We start from the raw sequence: 16,681 nt of genomic DNA on the forward strand, positions 1-16,681 counted from the left end.
CAGAGAAATGTTACTTAATTGCCATGAGTCTTTATTTCTGCATTTATATAATAGTTACCTCTCACAGGTTAGTGACCAAATTTAAAAGACAACATAGAGGGAAGTGATTTATAAACTGTGAAATGCTATAACAATATCGGTTATTACAAATACAGAAATCTAAGAATTCAAACATGGAATATTTAACGTGGTCTCCACGGGAAATATCCCCAGCACAGTCTGATATTTCCCCCGACGAAGTATGGTGTGGAGCGTCACAGGTAACTTAATTACCTGGTGGATGACAGCTTTAGCAGTGCTTCACAACTGCCGTCTGAGGATTCTGGCAGGTTTCAGACCGAAACCAGACAGGAGCTAACAGATGTGTCTGCCTCTTCCGGGGTCCCATCACTGGGGACGTGCTGCTGCCGTTCTGCCTTTATCTCGGGTAGTTTGGCCTTGAAATGTGACTGTGCTTTTGTGAAACTCCCCCAATGGAAGCTTTATCATCTTTATTTTTCCTAAGGATGTCCATTTTCCTAGACAACACCATGCTGATCTGCGAGAACAAAGATTCTCTGTGGAGGATTATAGATGCTCTGTGAACAGGAGAGGTGGAGATGTGTTTCTTTTTTTAATATAAATTTATTTATTTACTTATTTATGTCTGCTTTGGGTCTTCGTTGCTGCATGCAGGCTTTCTTTGCGGCGAGCGGGGGCTACTCTTCATTGCAGTGCGCGGGCTTCTCATTGCGTTGGCTTCTCTTGTTACGGAGCAAAGGCTCTAGGTGCGTGGGCTTCAGTAATTGTGTCACACAGCCTTAGTAGTTGTGGCACACTGGCTCTAGAGTGCAGGCTCAGTAGTTGTGGTGCACAGGCTTAGTTGCTCCAAGGCACGCGGGGTCTTCCCGGCCCAGGGTTCAAGCCCGTGTCCCCTGCATTGGCAGGCGGATTCTCAACCACTGTGCCACCAGGGAAGCCCCGAGATGTGGGTTTCTAAGGACTGTGCACATCTCAGATGGAGCCACCTGACAGGTCCTAACAATGAAGGCAGCTGTTGACAACGAAAAGATCGTGCGACTAGTCATACTGTCTTGTCAGCGATGCTGGGATATTTGTGGAACAGCTCAGAAGACTTCCTTTCCCCCAGTTTGGAAGAAAACCAACTTAAGCACGGTTTGGAAGGAGATAACAGGAAGGAGGTGGTGAGCAAGGAGGTCAGAACTTACCAGATGTCTCTGGGTCTCAACATTTGCTCATTTGCCTTGATCATATCAGTATTTATAAATAACTTGTGTTTTTACTTCAGCTTTAGATAGCACTTTAAAATCTACTACACACAGGGTGATACTGGGAGCTAATGATGTGCAAGGTATTCTGGGAAATGTGCGTACTCTGCCCCCTGCAAATGAGAGTTTTTGCAAGTGACTGTTATTTCCCATTCTGAGCTCCAACAAGCACTAGGCAGTAGACCCAACACGCACATATGGTCTGTGCCCCATCAATATTAAAAATGCATTAGTCAGTCTAAGTTTTTCTTTTGTATTTTCTAAGACTTGTCAATCACCAATGATTAGATTCTATTTGTAGAGAAAGAACAGCTTTAAAGTGACAAAACCGGAACATTTCTTCAGATCCTGGGAAGGGCTGGCACTTAAAAAAAAAAAAAAACCAATGACAACATTTCAAGTGAGTTGTCTTGGATGTCTGTCAGATTTGGAGATGCACTGCTCTCCCTGAGTTTGTGCATCCCAGATGGAGTGGTTTCTGTAGGAAAAACAGTCATGGTTATATTCAGGAGAGCTTACTTGGCAAGAAAATTATGATTGAAGTGATGCTATTGTGACATAATGTAGGAGTTTATAATTGCAATTTGTTATGAAACAGTTGACTGAATCCCAAGGATGGGTATTTTAGTGCTCTGTGGAGAAAATGGAAAGAAAGGCGTTGGCAAGGAAGGCTGGGGAGCTCTGAGGAGTCCTGGCTCTTGGTATGTACCTTGGTGAAACCACAGCAGTCCCAGGTCTGCCCCTCAGTCTCATGGGTCTGGTAACTCAACCTTACCAGTGTCCCAGAGTTGACCATATTTGGGAAGTCCAGTTGATACTGAGTGAACTCAGGTATAGAAAGTGGGAACAGTGTAGTTACCAGGAGAAATAGAACTGTCAGACAGGCCAGTCCTTCTTTTTGACTTAATCAGCAAACTCCACAGGAAGGCCAGATTCCCAGCAAGCCTGGCATCAAGAGAAGGCAGACAGTTTCATGAATAGCGTGTAGGCTCATGCATCCACCTTTACCGCGCATAATGCTCATTGTCGTGATGACGGAATCATCCTTTAACTGTCCAACGGGCCACCTTTGGCCCTAGGGGACTGTGGACGGCCCATTCCAGTGTCCCCCTCAGCTGCTCTTCCTTCCCTGGCCTTCTGTTGTTGACATTCTTCCCAATACAATCCCTGCACCTTTCGTTCATTGTGATAACACTTCCAGTTACATTAATATTGGGACCGGGCCAATCATTTGGCATCTCTTCAGAGTGGTACTCCTCAGATATTTGCTCAGCACTTCTTTAGAGGAGAAGTTGAACTCTGTATAGGGGAGGGGCTGGGAGGCCTCCGTGGTTCCAGGCACCTCCTCTCTGGCCCAGCCTTGCCTTTCCCTCCCAGCCAACAGTGCTCAGTAGAAAATTGGATCTAATTTCCCGAAGAGGCAGCTTACAGGTCATCTCTCAATATTATTAGTTGTGTCTGGCTTAACATAGTAGTCCCTCTAACCATATACTCCTCTATGAAAGAGATTCTACTAGATGAATTTCAGTTTCTTTTAATACATGCATAGACACGCACTTTTTTTTTTTTTTGGCTGTGGCGGGTCTTCGTTGCTGCGCGCAGGCTTTCTCTAGTTGCGGCGAGCGGGGGCTACTCTTCGTTGCGGTGCGCAGGCTTCTCATTGCAGTGGCTTCTCTTGTTGCAAAGCATGGGCTCTAGGCACACGGGCTTCAGTAATTGTGGCACATGCGCTCAGTAGTTGTGGCTCGCGGGCTCTAGAGCGCAGGCTCAGTAGTTGTGGTGCATGGGCTTAGTTGCTCCGCGGCATGTGGGATCTTCCCGGAGCAGGGTTTGAACCTGTGTCCCCTGCGCTAGCAGGCGGATTCTTAACAGCTGCTCCACCAGGGAAGCCCTGACACACATTTTTTATCTAAGGATATTTCAGAACATTTTTGAATCTATGCTATAGGCAGCTACCTGCTGACTCGCTCCTGACTCCAACTCAATTCAGAGAGAATTCTTTGCCTAGCCTGGGAACCCTTTGCTCTATTTATGATTTAAAGTGAATAGACTTTGCATATCTCTAAAGCCTGGGGATTTATTTTACTTTTATTTAAAACAATCATTCCGACACTCATTTATCCATCCATGCAGCAAATATTAGCTGACCACCATCTAGGATGTGCGCAGCATGAGTTAAATATATAAAGAAGGATAACACACAGTCAGTTCCCCAAGAGCCATGTCTGTGGAGAGAGACAGGTGGTAAACAGGTCGTTGTAACTCAGTGTGGTGAGAGCAGCAGTGGAGAAATGCCGGGAAACTTGGGAAAACAGAGAAAGGCATCTCACCTGTGAGCCACAGGTGGGCTGGGCTTGGAGAAGCTTCCCAGGGGGGGTTGCTTGAGAAGTAGCATCTTAGAGTAGAAACCTGATCTTACCCATTATGAGCTGAATCCATAGTTTAATTCCAAAGGCAGCATGAGCTTTCTCTTTCCAGTTTTCACCTTGGGGTTTATCCCACTCTTGCCTAAGCACTTCCCATGCTAGAGTGAGAACCACACTGGGTGGCAGAACTCCTGGATCTAATAATAACCACTAGTAGATGTCCAGTACTTTACTGTTTATTAAACAAATCTATGTTCATTATCTCATTTGATTTTCCAAGTAAGCCTTATGGCAGTGATTCTTCGCTGCAGTGATTTTACTCACAGATCACATTTGGCATCGTCCGGAGACACTTTGGATTGTCCTTCGGGGCGCTGGGAGGTTATTACTGGCTTCTATTTGGCAGAGAGATGCTGCTAAACATCCTACACTATACAAGTTATCCCCACAACAAACATTTATCTGACTCAAAACGAGGTTGAGAAACCTTGCCTTGGGATTATCTCCATATTTGAAAAGAGAAACTGAGTTCTGAGGTCTAACTCTATCTATATTAGCTGTGTGATCTTTGGCAAACCATTTACTCATGAGCTCTAATTCTCCTACTCATAAAATGAATATCTATTTTTAGATTGAATGATCTATAAAATCTTTTCCAGATCTGAGGTCTGTGAGTCCATGGATTCAAATGTAGATTTCAACCAGCAAATAAGCAAACAGAATTTCCCTCCTGCAGAAGTTACCATTGTAGTATGCTGGTGCTCAATGCAGTGTTTTATCTGAACAATAAATAAAGGGTTCACTCAACTAGGCACTTGGGGGTGCCTTAAATGTATGTGGCTAGGGTGACTTTCCAAAAGGCACCTCTCTCTGCCTCCAGCTTCCCCCACCCCGCCCCTCTCCTCCCCACCAGCAGCAGAAAGTGTGAGTTCAAGTTACCCTTAGGTCCATCTAGAAATTTAACCAGGACAGAATAACCCACGGGATGACAATGTGGTTTCCAGAACTTGTTGAGATGGTTTAAGATTACCTGTGTCCTTCAGAACCCACCCCCTACCTCTTTCCACACAGATTTTCCAAACTCTCCATCCCCTGACCACCCGCATATCCCACTCTCAGAGACAGGTGACTATGCCATGGTGTTTTGGGAAAGAGGTGTGGAGAGTCGCCTCTTTGAAGTTAAGTCAGTTGCTAAAATACAGTGAAAATAAGAACCTCAGCTCATTGAATTCTTATTGGGTACTTTCTATAGAACAACCCTGAAAGATGAGTAGTAGTCTTTCTACTTTACGGATACAGAAACCGAGGCTTGGAGAAATTAAATAACTTGCTGTGATTTTTTTTTTTTGCTTGTTTCTTTGGTTGGTTTCGGAAGGGAATAATGAAAACTTGACCCATGATGTGAGTGTTAAATTGGAAACTGTTAAATTTATCGTCCAGATGAGATGGAGGGGAGGGTGTTTGTTGAGTAATCTTTACAAGACGTTTGATCCATATGTGCAACAGGACTGATGACAGAAAAATACGGTCTTTATAAGCCTAAATTTTCACACTTACAAAATTGAGGTAATGATTCTTGTCTTAGAGGTTGAATGTTATATGTTAAATGCAAATTATGGAGCCTAGAATATAGTAGGTGCTCAACAAATAATGATGGCTATCATTACTGCTACCTGTTCATTGGTGCAGATGTGATCTCTAATACCTTCAAAGCTGGGAAGAGGCAGATAAATTGGAAGAATGTTGAATTATGATACATGAGGTTGCTCAGCATCAGCAATTTTTATACGTGGGAACTAATTCCACTGAATCCCCCAGCAGGTCTTCTCGGTTCTGCAAGTTCATAGGGGTTGCTCCATGAAATTTATGTGGCAAATTCTTATTCAATTGAATTCAGAAATTGAGTCATTTTTTGACCACATTATCTGCCAACTTATTTAACTCCCTTTGTTCCCATTCTAAGTTCATTCTTGAAGGGAATGTTTCATATTCAGATCTGATAAAAATAAATCTAGTTCTTTCTCTGCATTGGGTACTCAGCTAGGCATTGTCATTCATTATTTGGGTTCCCATGGAGATACTTCCCAGTGGGACTACAAAATTGAGGGCTCTTATTGATCCTCAACAATTTAGTACCCCCTCTGAGAAAGAATCTGACATCAGCCTCTCTCTCCTGTTGCTGCCACAGGAAAAGCAAGAGCCAGTGGAGAGGGAAGGTCTAAGGATGGAAATATTCCCCAGTCTGCCAAAAAGCATTGCCCTCGGTCAACACATAGAGTTAAAGAAAGTTATAACCACTGACATGAGTGATTTCCAGTTACAAAGGCAAGGCCTTGCTTTTTACTAGCTAAGGGATGCTTAATGAATCAAAGTGGATAGAATTACTTTGCACGTCTGTACATATATTCAGGTGTTTTCAGTTTTCTCAAGAGAAGCTACACAGGATGGAATCATGCTCCCATCCCTAAATCCATGTTCACCCAGAACCTCAGAATGTGATCTTATTTGGAAATACAGTCTTTGAAGGTGTAATTTAAGTGAAGATGAGGTCATATTGGAGTAGGATGGACCCCAAATCCAATATGACTTGTGTCTTTATAAGATAAAGGGAAGACACAGCAACATAAGGGAGATCCTTACACGAGGGCAGAGGCAGAGATTGAAGAGATGCATCTACAAGCCAAGGGATGCCTAGGATTGCTGGAAACCACCAGAAGTTAGGAGAAAGCCATGGTAGGGATCCTTCTTCTGAGTGCTCACAAGACACCAACCCTGCCAACACCTTGTTTTCATACTTCTAGCCCCCAGAACTGTGAAATGATAAATTTCTGGTGGTCTGGCCATCCAATTTGTGATACTTTGTTACAGCAGTCCTGGGAAACTCATACAGAAGTCTTGTTTATAAAACTTCAGTCAAGAACCTTATTGAGGTGCTTTGGAACCAGAAATAGTTGAACTTTGATGGACCCAATGATCAATCAAAATTCACCATCATCATCTTCTAACAGGTACCATTTTTCTTTAACCTGCCAGGATACCTGCCATACAAAACAATGTCACAGAAACCTTTGAGTAGAGATTGTTTCATGGATGGAAATTGCCAGTTACTAGAAAGTTATCACAATGTGCTCCCCAGCTTAAAATTCTCCTTGGGTCTTCATTTAACTGTTGTTTTGTTCTTCAGTTGGCCTTTGTTCTAAATTGAACTTGAGCAAAAATAATGGGATTTGATATGACAATAAGATACTGGTCCAGTTTTCTGTTACCAAGAGAATTCAATTCATAGTGTGAAGAGCGCCATTGGGTCGTGCTGAATGTGTCCCAAGTTATGATTAATGTGTTAAAAGAGAGAAGGTGTTTTAAAGGAGGTGCTTATAGTTGAAATCCTATCCAGCCCCAAAACAACCAAGAAAACAGTTCTTATCAGAACCACCATCCTAGTACTGGACTTCAAATCTTTGTTCCTTTTGACTCTATAGGAGACACAAAAGAAAACTAAGTCATTTAAAACTCAATACTGGGGACAAGTAGAACATATATGCAACTTTAGAGTTCTTGAAGGGGTAGTCTGTTAGGAAATTGGGATCTGGGAAGAATGTGGTACAGTTTGGGGACTGGTATTTGGAAAAAGGGTGAAAAGTCCAGGGGTTGGGTCGTTCAAACCCATGGCATTGTCTTTAGACTTTTCTGTGTAGTCAGGTAGACCCTGAGCAGAAATGAGGAATACAGGGAAAGATGAGGAGGTGAGTGCTGGGTTCTTGAAATCACTCTGGTTTCTATCTGAGGAGAGATATGGAACGTAGATGCGAAGCCTCGGACCTCTAAACATCCCCACTTTTTTCTCATAGTGTAGCTGAACTTGATAGTCTCCTGGGATTGTAAATACATGGTGAGCACCTGTAAAGCATCTTCATACTCATTTTCTCATTCGACCCCCCTCCACCCTCACACATACACACAGAAAACTGTGGGTAATTATCTGTACCATTGTTTTACCTGAGACTTGGAGAAATGAATTTCCCTTAATCACACAGCTATTAAATAAATGATTTGATATTCAACTATTAATCTGGTTCCAAATCCTAGTTTTTCCAAGTGTACTCTGTCATCTTGAAAAATCCCTGGAAAGCTACTTCTTTTGACTGCTCTGAAAGGCTGATCAATACAAATCTAATCTCTGGGCTAGTCATGAATACTAATATAGCACTAGCAAATAACCTAGGGTGGAATCATGATTTTACTAAGATCTATCAAATTTATATCTTTTCTGTTTTGAATGTCAACAGACACACATTTTAATTCCCAAGGAAGTCTCCCTCTTCCTCCAAACAGGCACATTTCTTTACAAAGATCTTTTAGGGAATGCAGAATAATTTCTACTGACTATTTCACTGAAGGTGATCACATGGGAACAAGGGATACAACTGTATTACTCTGAATTACCTTGGAGCTATAGATATGGCACATTTCTCCATGTAATTGAACACAGGGTGAAAGCAACGGTGTCACAGATCTTAAAATGTCAAACCAACTTCCAGTTGTTGGAACTTGTACTGTTGGACTTCTCTGTAGTAATTTAATTAGTTTAAATAAAACATCATTAATTCAAGGCTTTGGAGGATGAATCCTGGCTCAGCACTTTGAGCTGAACAAGTGCTTCATTAACATGAGGTTAACTTCATTAGCAACTAGTGAAGATACTCCAAATAAATGAGATCATGATATTAACCAAAAATAACACTACTGTGTACCAGGCACGCCATATGCGTTACTGCCTTTCATTCTCATAAAACGTTATGAAATGAGGTTGGCTCTACTCACATTTCTTTTTAATCAGAGATACTTTAGGTAAGAAACGGCAGGGTTAGGAAAATTTAGAAATGTGCACAAGAGCCCACAGCTAGTTCCAGAATTCAGACTCTCATTTATCTGACTCAAAGTGCATGCTCTTAACCCAGATATAAGTCCAAATACAGGTTTGCCCTGCTCTCTAAAAGAACAACATTCCTAAAACCTTTCGTAAGCCAAAATGATATAAAGTGAAGAAGCAGTTACCTTAGGACACATCTTGCTAAGGAATGCACCAAATAAATCCTGATAAAGATGCTCACAGACACATTTCAAAGCCACGGCAGCTTGATGCTGAGATGCCGCGTGCAGTTCCTGGGGAAGGAGCTTGGCGATGTCCGTCTCCCTGCTTGGACACAGTCTGCCTCTACAGCTCCTTGCTGCAAAAACCAACACTGCGTGCTGTTTTTGCTTTTCTCCTTTTGTAAAAGTGAAAATCCTCTTCTGATTTCTTCTGGTTAGCGAAACAGGTACTAAGGTAGGTCTCTTGTAAGAACAAAGTGCTGTAAAGTGAACTTTCGAAAAGCGGTAGACACCTGAGGACTATTGACCTTTTGCCTCCTCCTAAGTGGCTGAAGTGGTAGATTGGGGAGGCATGTGGAATGTTAGAGGCCATGTTACTCACTGCTCGGACATCATCCAAAAAATATTTATTGAGTAATTATTAAGTGCCAAGCACTATGCTGTTCTCTGGTGATGCAGAAGTGAATATGACAGATACGATCTCTTATCTCTAGAAGAAAGACACATCCTAAAAGTGATCACACTTACAATGAACTGAGTGGTGGTAAGTAGTCTAAAGTAAAGAACCGAAGACTGGAATTTAGAATAAGATCAGGAAAGATGGGGCGTTATCCCTGAGAGGTGACACTTTTGCTGAAGGATGAGAGAAGCTGGTTGTGTGAAGGGTTGAGGTGGGACGTTGTCTTCAAGGCAGAAAGAACAGCATGTGCAAAGGCCTGGGACCAAAAAGAGTTGGGCATATTCCAGGGACAAAAGAGAGGCTAGCGTGACCAGAGCAGAGTAAGGATGGGAGAGAGGCTTGACATGGGATTGAGAAGCAAGCAGAGCCCGCTTCATAGGGACATTATTCTTTCATAAATGAGTCATTTGAGGGTTAATCTTCATTGAGCCTTTCCTCTGCAGCAGGGGTTAGCACTCTTTTTTTTGGAAAAGGCTAGATAGAAAAGGGTTACGGGTCTATGGGCCTGATACAGTCTCTGTCATACATTTTCTTTTTTCCTTTCCCTTCTTTTGGTTAAAACCATTCTTGGCTACCAGGCCATTCAAAAACAGGCCAAGAGCTAGATTTGGCTCACAGACCATAGTTTTCTAATCCCTACTCTAGAGAATGGATCTTATTTTCCTGTTTCTTTGTTTGTCAGGTATTTTGGATTATATCCAAATCACTGGGATTTTTATGTTGTGAAACCCTAGATTCTATCATAGTCTTCTGAAGAACGTTACACCAAACTTCTGGCCTCCAGAAATGTGAGAAAATAAAGTTTTGTTGCTTAAGCATTTAAGCACCTCAGTCAATGTGTTATGGCACCCATAGCAAACTAGCACAAGGCGTGGAGAGAAGGGTTCTACTATTTTTTTCAATCTGGAAAACAGTATATATTTTTTTAAAGAGAGTAGGTAGCTGGGAGGGAAAAGACAATGAGTTTTAAGGGCATTAATATTTATTAATTGGTCTCTTCATTGATTATACATGGAGACTGACCCAGTCTAGGAACTCAACTGAGGCCAATTCTAAAGTTGCTGGCAATATGTAATTTAATGTGTGACACGGCATCTTGCAGGTGACCCGGCCTGATTTGTGCTCCTACTTCATTTTGATCAGGATGAGAAGGAAATTTCACTACTGTAATGTCAGCTCAAGGTTGAAATATTACTGGGCCCTTCTCCCCCTCCAGTGTTTTAATAAAGGTACTACGGCTGATCAGATGGGAAGCATGCTTAGCAGACCTGCGGCTGCTTTTAACTTACAGAAGTAATTGAGATTTATGAACTCCTTATTAGCTCCTTAAAACAAAATGAGGAACTTGAAATTCCCATCTGTCAAGATTAAGGAGGGAAGAATTTATTTTTCCCTCCTTAATCTTGCCTCTTAAAATCTTACTTTAATGAAAATGATCCCTTTTCACCCTTCCCCTTTTCTATCACTTGGGAACAATACCCCCATGAAGAGTTAAAAGACGGGTTAGGAGTAGAAAAATGGAAAGCCTGAATCTTTATTTTCAATTCTGCAGATATGTTGGGCATTTAGTATGTGCCAGAAATCCTGCCAGGCTCTAAGGATACAAAGATGACTTAAACAAGGCGCTTGATCTCAGTTCGAAGCAAAGTTCTGACTTCAGTTCATTATGTTTTGCACCTACTACGTGTCCAGAAATTTAGATCATTTTCTCAGCCTTCAAAATTATTCTTCAAGGTAATTTTCAAGAAAGATAAAAATTGCCCAGGGTCAAACAGTGGTGAATGTGATTTGATCCCAGTTCTGATTCCAGATTTCTAGAAGACTAGACTGTTCTTTGGTTCAGGCATCACAGATGGCTTCCACGAACCTTTGAACTCTGGTGTCAAGTCAAACCAAGCAGAGCTGGCTGGCTACCGAGAGGCCAGCAGTGTTGGAGTTTTGGAAGTTCACCTGGGGAATATGGTGCCTGGTCAGATCTGCAGAGGGCTGTGGTGTGTGTGTGTGTGTGTGTGCATGTATGTGTAGGAGATTTTTCTCCAGTCCTGTCTTGCAGTGGATTTTGGTCTTGCCTGTGCAATTTCTCCCTGGAATCTATTTTGTGAAATATAATTGAAATCGAAACGCCAGTGATTTTTAATCATACTCTCAATTTATATCTCATGTAACCATATGCCAGTGTTCTCAGAGTGTTACAGGGATATGAATTATGCTGAAATTGGATTAGGCAAATACACATTTTCCTTAAAAAATAGATACCCAGAGCAGTAATTTAATTCCACCAACTGTAAAGATTCTCTCAGAAACACCCTGTGTGTTTTATCAGCAGCTCATTGTGAATTTTCTTCTGGGCTACTTTCTCTGCTTTTTCATTTTCTTCCAGAATCCACTGTATTTAGCAAACGTTAGCCACTGTAGGAAGTCAATTTATGTCGAAACCATCCCTAAGTATAAGGAAATCAGGTTTTCAGAGGAAACTATCAAGACCCTTCTTCCATTCTCTGATTTTGGGGGAAGCAAAAGAGAATGCACTTAAGTCCCATTTTCCTTCGAGTAGATTCTTAAGCTATATCACAACTTGAGTATTTAAACAGTTATTAGACCAGAGCTTCAGATCCTAATAGGCTGTGCGACAGGCATTACCTTATTGTTCTCTAATAGCATTATCGTGTGTCGAGGACACTAATGTGAGCAAACCCTCCTGAAAGGGTGTGCTCATTCCAGGGATTGTCACTCTTTACATTCTGTTGGAATAATTTCTTGCTACTAACAAAGGCAGAGGTTTAAATATTACGATTCTGATAACACGAATTCCAAGTGTGGGTTTTTTCCCTACACCAGGAAGCAGTTAATTTAATTCTGACACTATCTCCCTGGAGGCAGCTTCAGATCTTACAGGTTAAAGGTTCAGTCTCACAAGACTGCCTCCCCAGTCCCCTGCCCCTTAAGGCGCCAATAGCAAAGGGACTGGCTATAAATCAGAGGTTCCCAGACACCCTTTTCAGGTTTGATTACTTTACTCAAGCAGTTCCCCACACCCAGAGAAACATTCTGCGTACTAGACTACCTGTTTATTTTAAAGGGCATAACTCAGGAACAGACAGATGGAAGAGATGCATAAGGCAAGGTATGTGGGAAGGGGTGAGGAGTTTCCCAAGTCTCCACCAACCCAGAAGCTCGCAGAACCCCATCGTTTTTGGGTTTTTATGGAGGCTTCATTACATAGGCATGTTGATTAAATCATTGGCCACTGGTGATTAAACTCAGCTTGCTCCCTGGAGGTCAGGCGTGGTACTGAAAGTTCCAACCCTCCAATCACATGCTTGGTTCCCCTGGCAACCAGCCATCCTTAGGTGTAGTCCAGAAATCACCTCATTAACATAAACTGAGGTGTGGTTAAAAGGGATTTGTTATGAATATCAAGACAACTTTATCCCTCTTATCACTTAGGAAATTTCTAGAGTTTTAGGAGCTCTGTGGCAGAAACAGAGACAAAGACCAAATACACATTTCTTGTTCTAAATCACAATATCACAAACATATAGCAGGAAAAGAAATAATATTGGAGCATAGAGTCTTCTGCAAACAATTCACTGGGTATCTTACCTATTGCTTCCGCAGTGACCCTGTGGTGGGCGTGGTTACAGTTGTGGCTTCTGGAGCCAGATGGCCTGAGTTCATATCCCTGCCCTACTCCTTCCCAGCTGTGTGACCTTGGCCTAGCTACTTTTTTTTTTTTAACATCTTTATTGGAGTATAATTGCTTTACAATGGTGTGTTAGTTTCTGCTTTATAACAAAGTGAATCAGTTATACATGTACACATATCCCCATATCTCCTCCCTCTTGCGTCTCCCTCCCACCCTCCCTATCCCACCCCTCTAGGTGGGCACAAAGCACCGAGCTGATCTCCCTGTGCCACAAGGCTGCTTCCCACTAGCTATCTATTTTACATTTGGTAGTGTCTATATGTCCGTGCCACTCTCTCACTTCGTCCCAGCTTACCCTTCCCCCTCCCCGTGTCCTGAAGTCCATTCTCTACGTCTGCGTCTTTATTCCTGTCCTGCCCCTAGGTTCTTGGCCTTAGCTACTTAACTTCTCTGTGTCTCAGATTTCTCAACAGTTTGCTGTGAGGATTATATGAACTAACATATGTGAAGTACTTCGAATAATGCCTTGTACATAATACTATTGAACAAATGTTTTCTATTGTCATTGTAGCTCTGTTTAATTGGCTGAGTGTAATTGGTTGTCACAGGCAAAATAATGGTTCCTGGAAGCTGTGACTATTACCTCACATAGCAAAAGGGACTTTGCAGATGGGATTAAGTTAAGGATTCTGAGATGTGGAGATTATCCAGGATAATCTGGGTGGGCCCATTATAATCAGGATAATATGGGAAGAGAGGGAGTCAGGAGGGTCAGTTACAGAAGGAAATGTGAGGAAAGAAGCAGACGTCAGACTGTTATGATTGCTGACTTTAAAGGTGACAGGGAGTGTGAGTCAAGGAAAGCAGGCAGCCTCTAGAAGCTGGAAAAAGTAAGGGAACTGCTTCTCTAGAAATTCTGGAAAGAATGTTGGCAGAATGGCAGAATGTTGACAGAATGGCAGCCCTGCCAACACCTTGATTTACTGAGACTTCTGGTCTCTGGAGCTGTAATATGATGAATAATCAAGATGTGTTGTTTAAGCCACTCACTTAGTGCTAACTTGTTACAGCAGCTATAGGAGACTAATACACTAGGCTATTCACAAACGTTCGATGGTCCCCTGTTGCTTCTAACATGAAACACAGGCTGTATAGCTGAAAGTTCAAGTTTCCTCACGCTATGACTCCTAGGCCACATTTTTTACTGTTCTGTAGCAAAATGGATTCTTTTTCTAACTTGTCTCCTGTCCTACAGTCTCAGTCACCACATATGCATTTTGGTTTTGCCTGGAAAGTTCTTTTTCTCCTCTCCCTACCAAAAAATTATTTTCCATTCTTCAAATCCAAGATCACATGCTTCCGGAGCCTTTCTAATCCTAGTTGGCCCTTCATCCCGGCTCACAGATATGCACTCAAGGGCCTAGCAATGTGTGGGTCAAGCTGACTGGTAGATAATATTCAGATAGCCAAAGCATGAGTGGGTTCAACGTGAAACCTCTGTGATCACCAGCTGGTGCAGGTGCATGGGAGCACCTTGCTGACCTCAGGCCTCTGGGATATTCTCAGAGTCTAGGAGTTGAGCTTGAGACTTTGAGCACTTGGCTTCGGAGGCCTGAGGCTTGGGCAGTCGCTCTGCATCCCGGTCCCCATGAGGGTGGCCAGGCTCTTTCTGGGTTCCAGCATCAGATCCCCAAGCTGGTGGCCGGAGCCCCGCTTGCCTGCAGAGGGGACCCCCTACCACCTCCTTCTCCCCCTCCCACAATCCTCTCGACTTACAAAGTTCCAAGTTTTCATTTCACTTTCAAGATCAGATGTATTCATTGAAACATGGCACCTCACAAGGATCTAAGCCCTGCCTCCTTCCCAGCTGCTTTTCCCACCTGTCCTCCCTCCCACCCCACCCCCATGCACTAGGATCCCTTGTGAACGCTCATCTCTGTAAAAGAAACAAAACCATTATGATGTAATTTTAACATGAAAATCACTTCTTTAAATTGAGAGGTTGAGATATGGAAGTGATCACGTTAAAAACATAAAGAATCTGACTGATTCATTATAAAATCAGAGGCTTTTTTTGGTAAAGAATAAAAGAGGGTCAGGCTGGGACTGAGAACCAGTGACCTAGGGATCAGAAACAAGCTGTGATATCAGTTTTAATGGGGATGGGTGCTCCAAAATCATCAGTTCAGCTCAGGGGGTGAATGTAAAGACAACTGAAGAGAGAGGAAAGAATTTACTCAAGGTCACCCAACAGTTAATGTCTAGACCCCTGACTTGATCCTTAGTTCTCATCTACTTTCCTGTCTACTTACAAAATGACTAATTCGTATTTTCTTTACTTCTATCTGATTCTATCACCTCTCTTCTAGGTGCAGCCAGAAAATGTCTAACAACTCTAATTTCAGGTACTGACCTTGGAAGAGATAAAGAAATTCCACATTATGAACAGAATCAGATTTCTGTTCAAAATTATAAGCTATGTTAATTTTTTAAAAAGAGACCTTCATAAAGTACATAGAAAATTCTTTCAAATTACTGTCATAAATATAATTATCAAATGTGTATTGTTCTTGTTAAGGAGGTGGTGGTAGAAAGTAATGTGGACTGTCTCTAAACATATTCAAAGTAGATGTACAAAAGAAAAAAAACAAAGTAGAAGTACAAACACACACACACATTCTGATCAGTAGAGTGAGCAAGAACGCTATTACCTCTACAGAAGTGAACTCTATATTCATGTGGCCTAAGGCAGGGGAATACTCTTTGAGAGAAAAATTACCTGTAGCAACACTCCCCAGAGAGATGGCTTACCTTAGGCTGTTGAGACTCAAGAATCAATGAAGAGCTGCAGTGGATATGGGTCTCCAAATCTTGACCCTCTTTGTCAATGTCCTCCCTCTCTTTCTGAAAGTCCAAATTGATTGCATAAAGAGAAATTAATTTTTCAGATTATAAATTCTTCGTCTTCACAAATATGGGTGAAAAGCTGAATACGATGGGAGGTTACCCATCTGTGCCACAGTGAATGATTTTTAGTAAGATATCTGCAGAAAAATGGTTAAATTTATGCTAATAAGAAAAATAATAAGCTCAGACTCCCTCCTTTCTCAGTGATTTACATTAATGGAAGTTTAACAACCAAACAGATATCTACCCATAAATTATTCCACTGTAGATCCAGTGGAAGTCATCATAAGAGTAAAGAGAGATGACATAGGAAAGTCAACTCAGCAAATATTTACTGAACATCTATGAGGAGCTGGGGATTGCCGTCAATTTTGAAGAGACAGAGGTGAATAAAATAGAGCGTCTGTTCTCAAGGAGTTCACTGTGCGAGACTGGAGCAGCAGGTTTTTAATAAATGTTTATAGAATGAATGAAGGAGATTTCATTGAGGAGCGAGACAGGCACACAATTATGATGCTGTGTGAGGAGACCACTGACCGAGTGCACATAGAGTACAAATATACCATCAAGGAGTGATGGAGTTGAGGGAGGATGTGGAGACGGACAACAGGGAAGACTTCGTGGGAAGCTACTCTGGAGTTACACTGTCAAAGATGAAATCAGGTCTCCAGTGCAGAAAAGGTGAGGTGGAATCAAGAAAATCTTGCCCTTCAGCATCCAAGTCTTCACTAAACACTACCTCTGCTGCTTAGAAGACGATACCTGCTGACAATCATTGAGGAAACTGCCCTGTCCCCCCATCCATGCTTCTAAAGTGAATACAGCACCTTTTGCCTTTGGCCACATGGAGAAGAAACTCACGTATGCTTCATCGAAGGAATCGCAAGGCCCCACATCTCGTAAACTGCCAATTCCTTGAAAAGTTCCATGTGATCTTTTACCA

Source organism: Delphinapterus leucas, chromosome 13, assembly GCF_059928025.1.
Source record: "Delphinapterus leucas isolate spDelLeu-1000000601 "Yukka" chromosome 13, BTC_Dleu_Yukka2, whole genome shotgun sequence".
In the NCBI taxonomy this organism is placed as follows: Eukaryota; Metazoa; Chordata; class Mammalia; order Artiodactyla; family Monodontidae; genus Delphinapterus; species Delphinapterus leucas.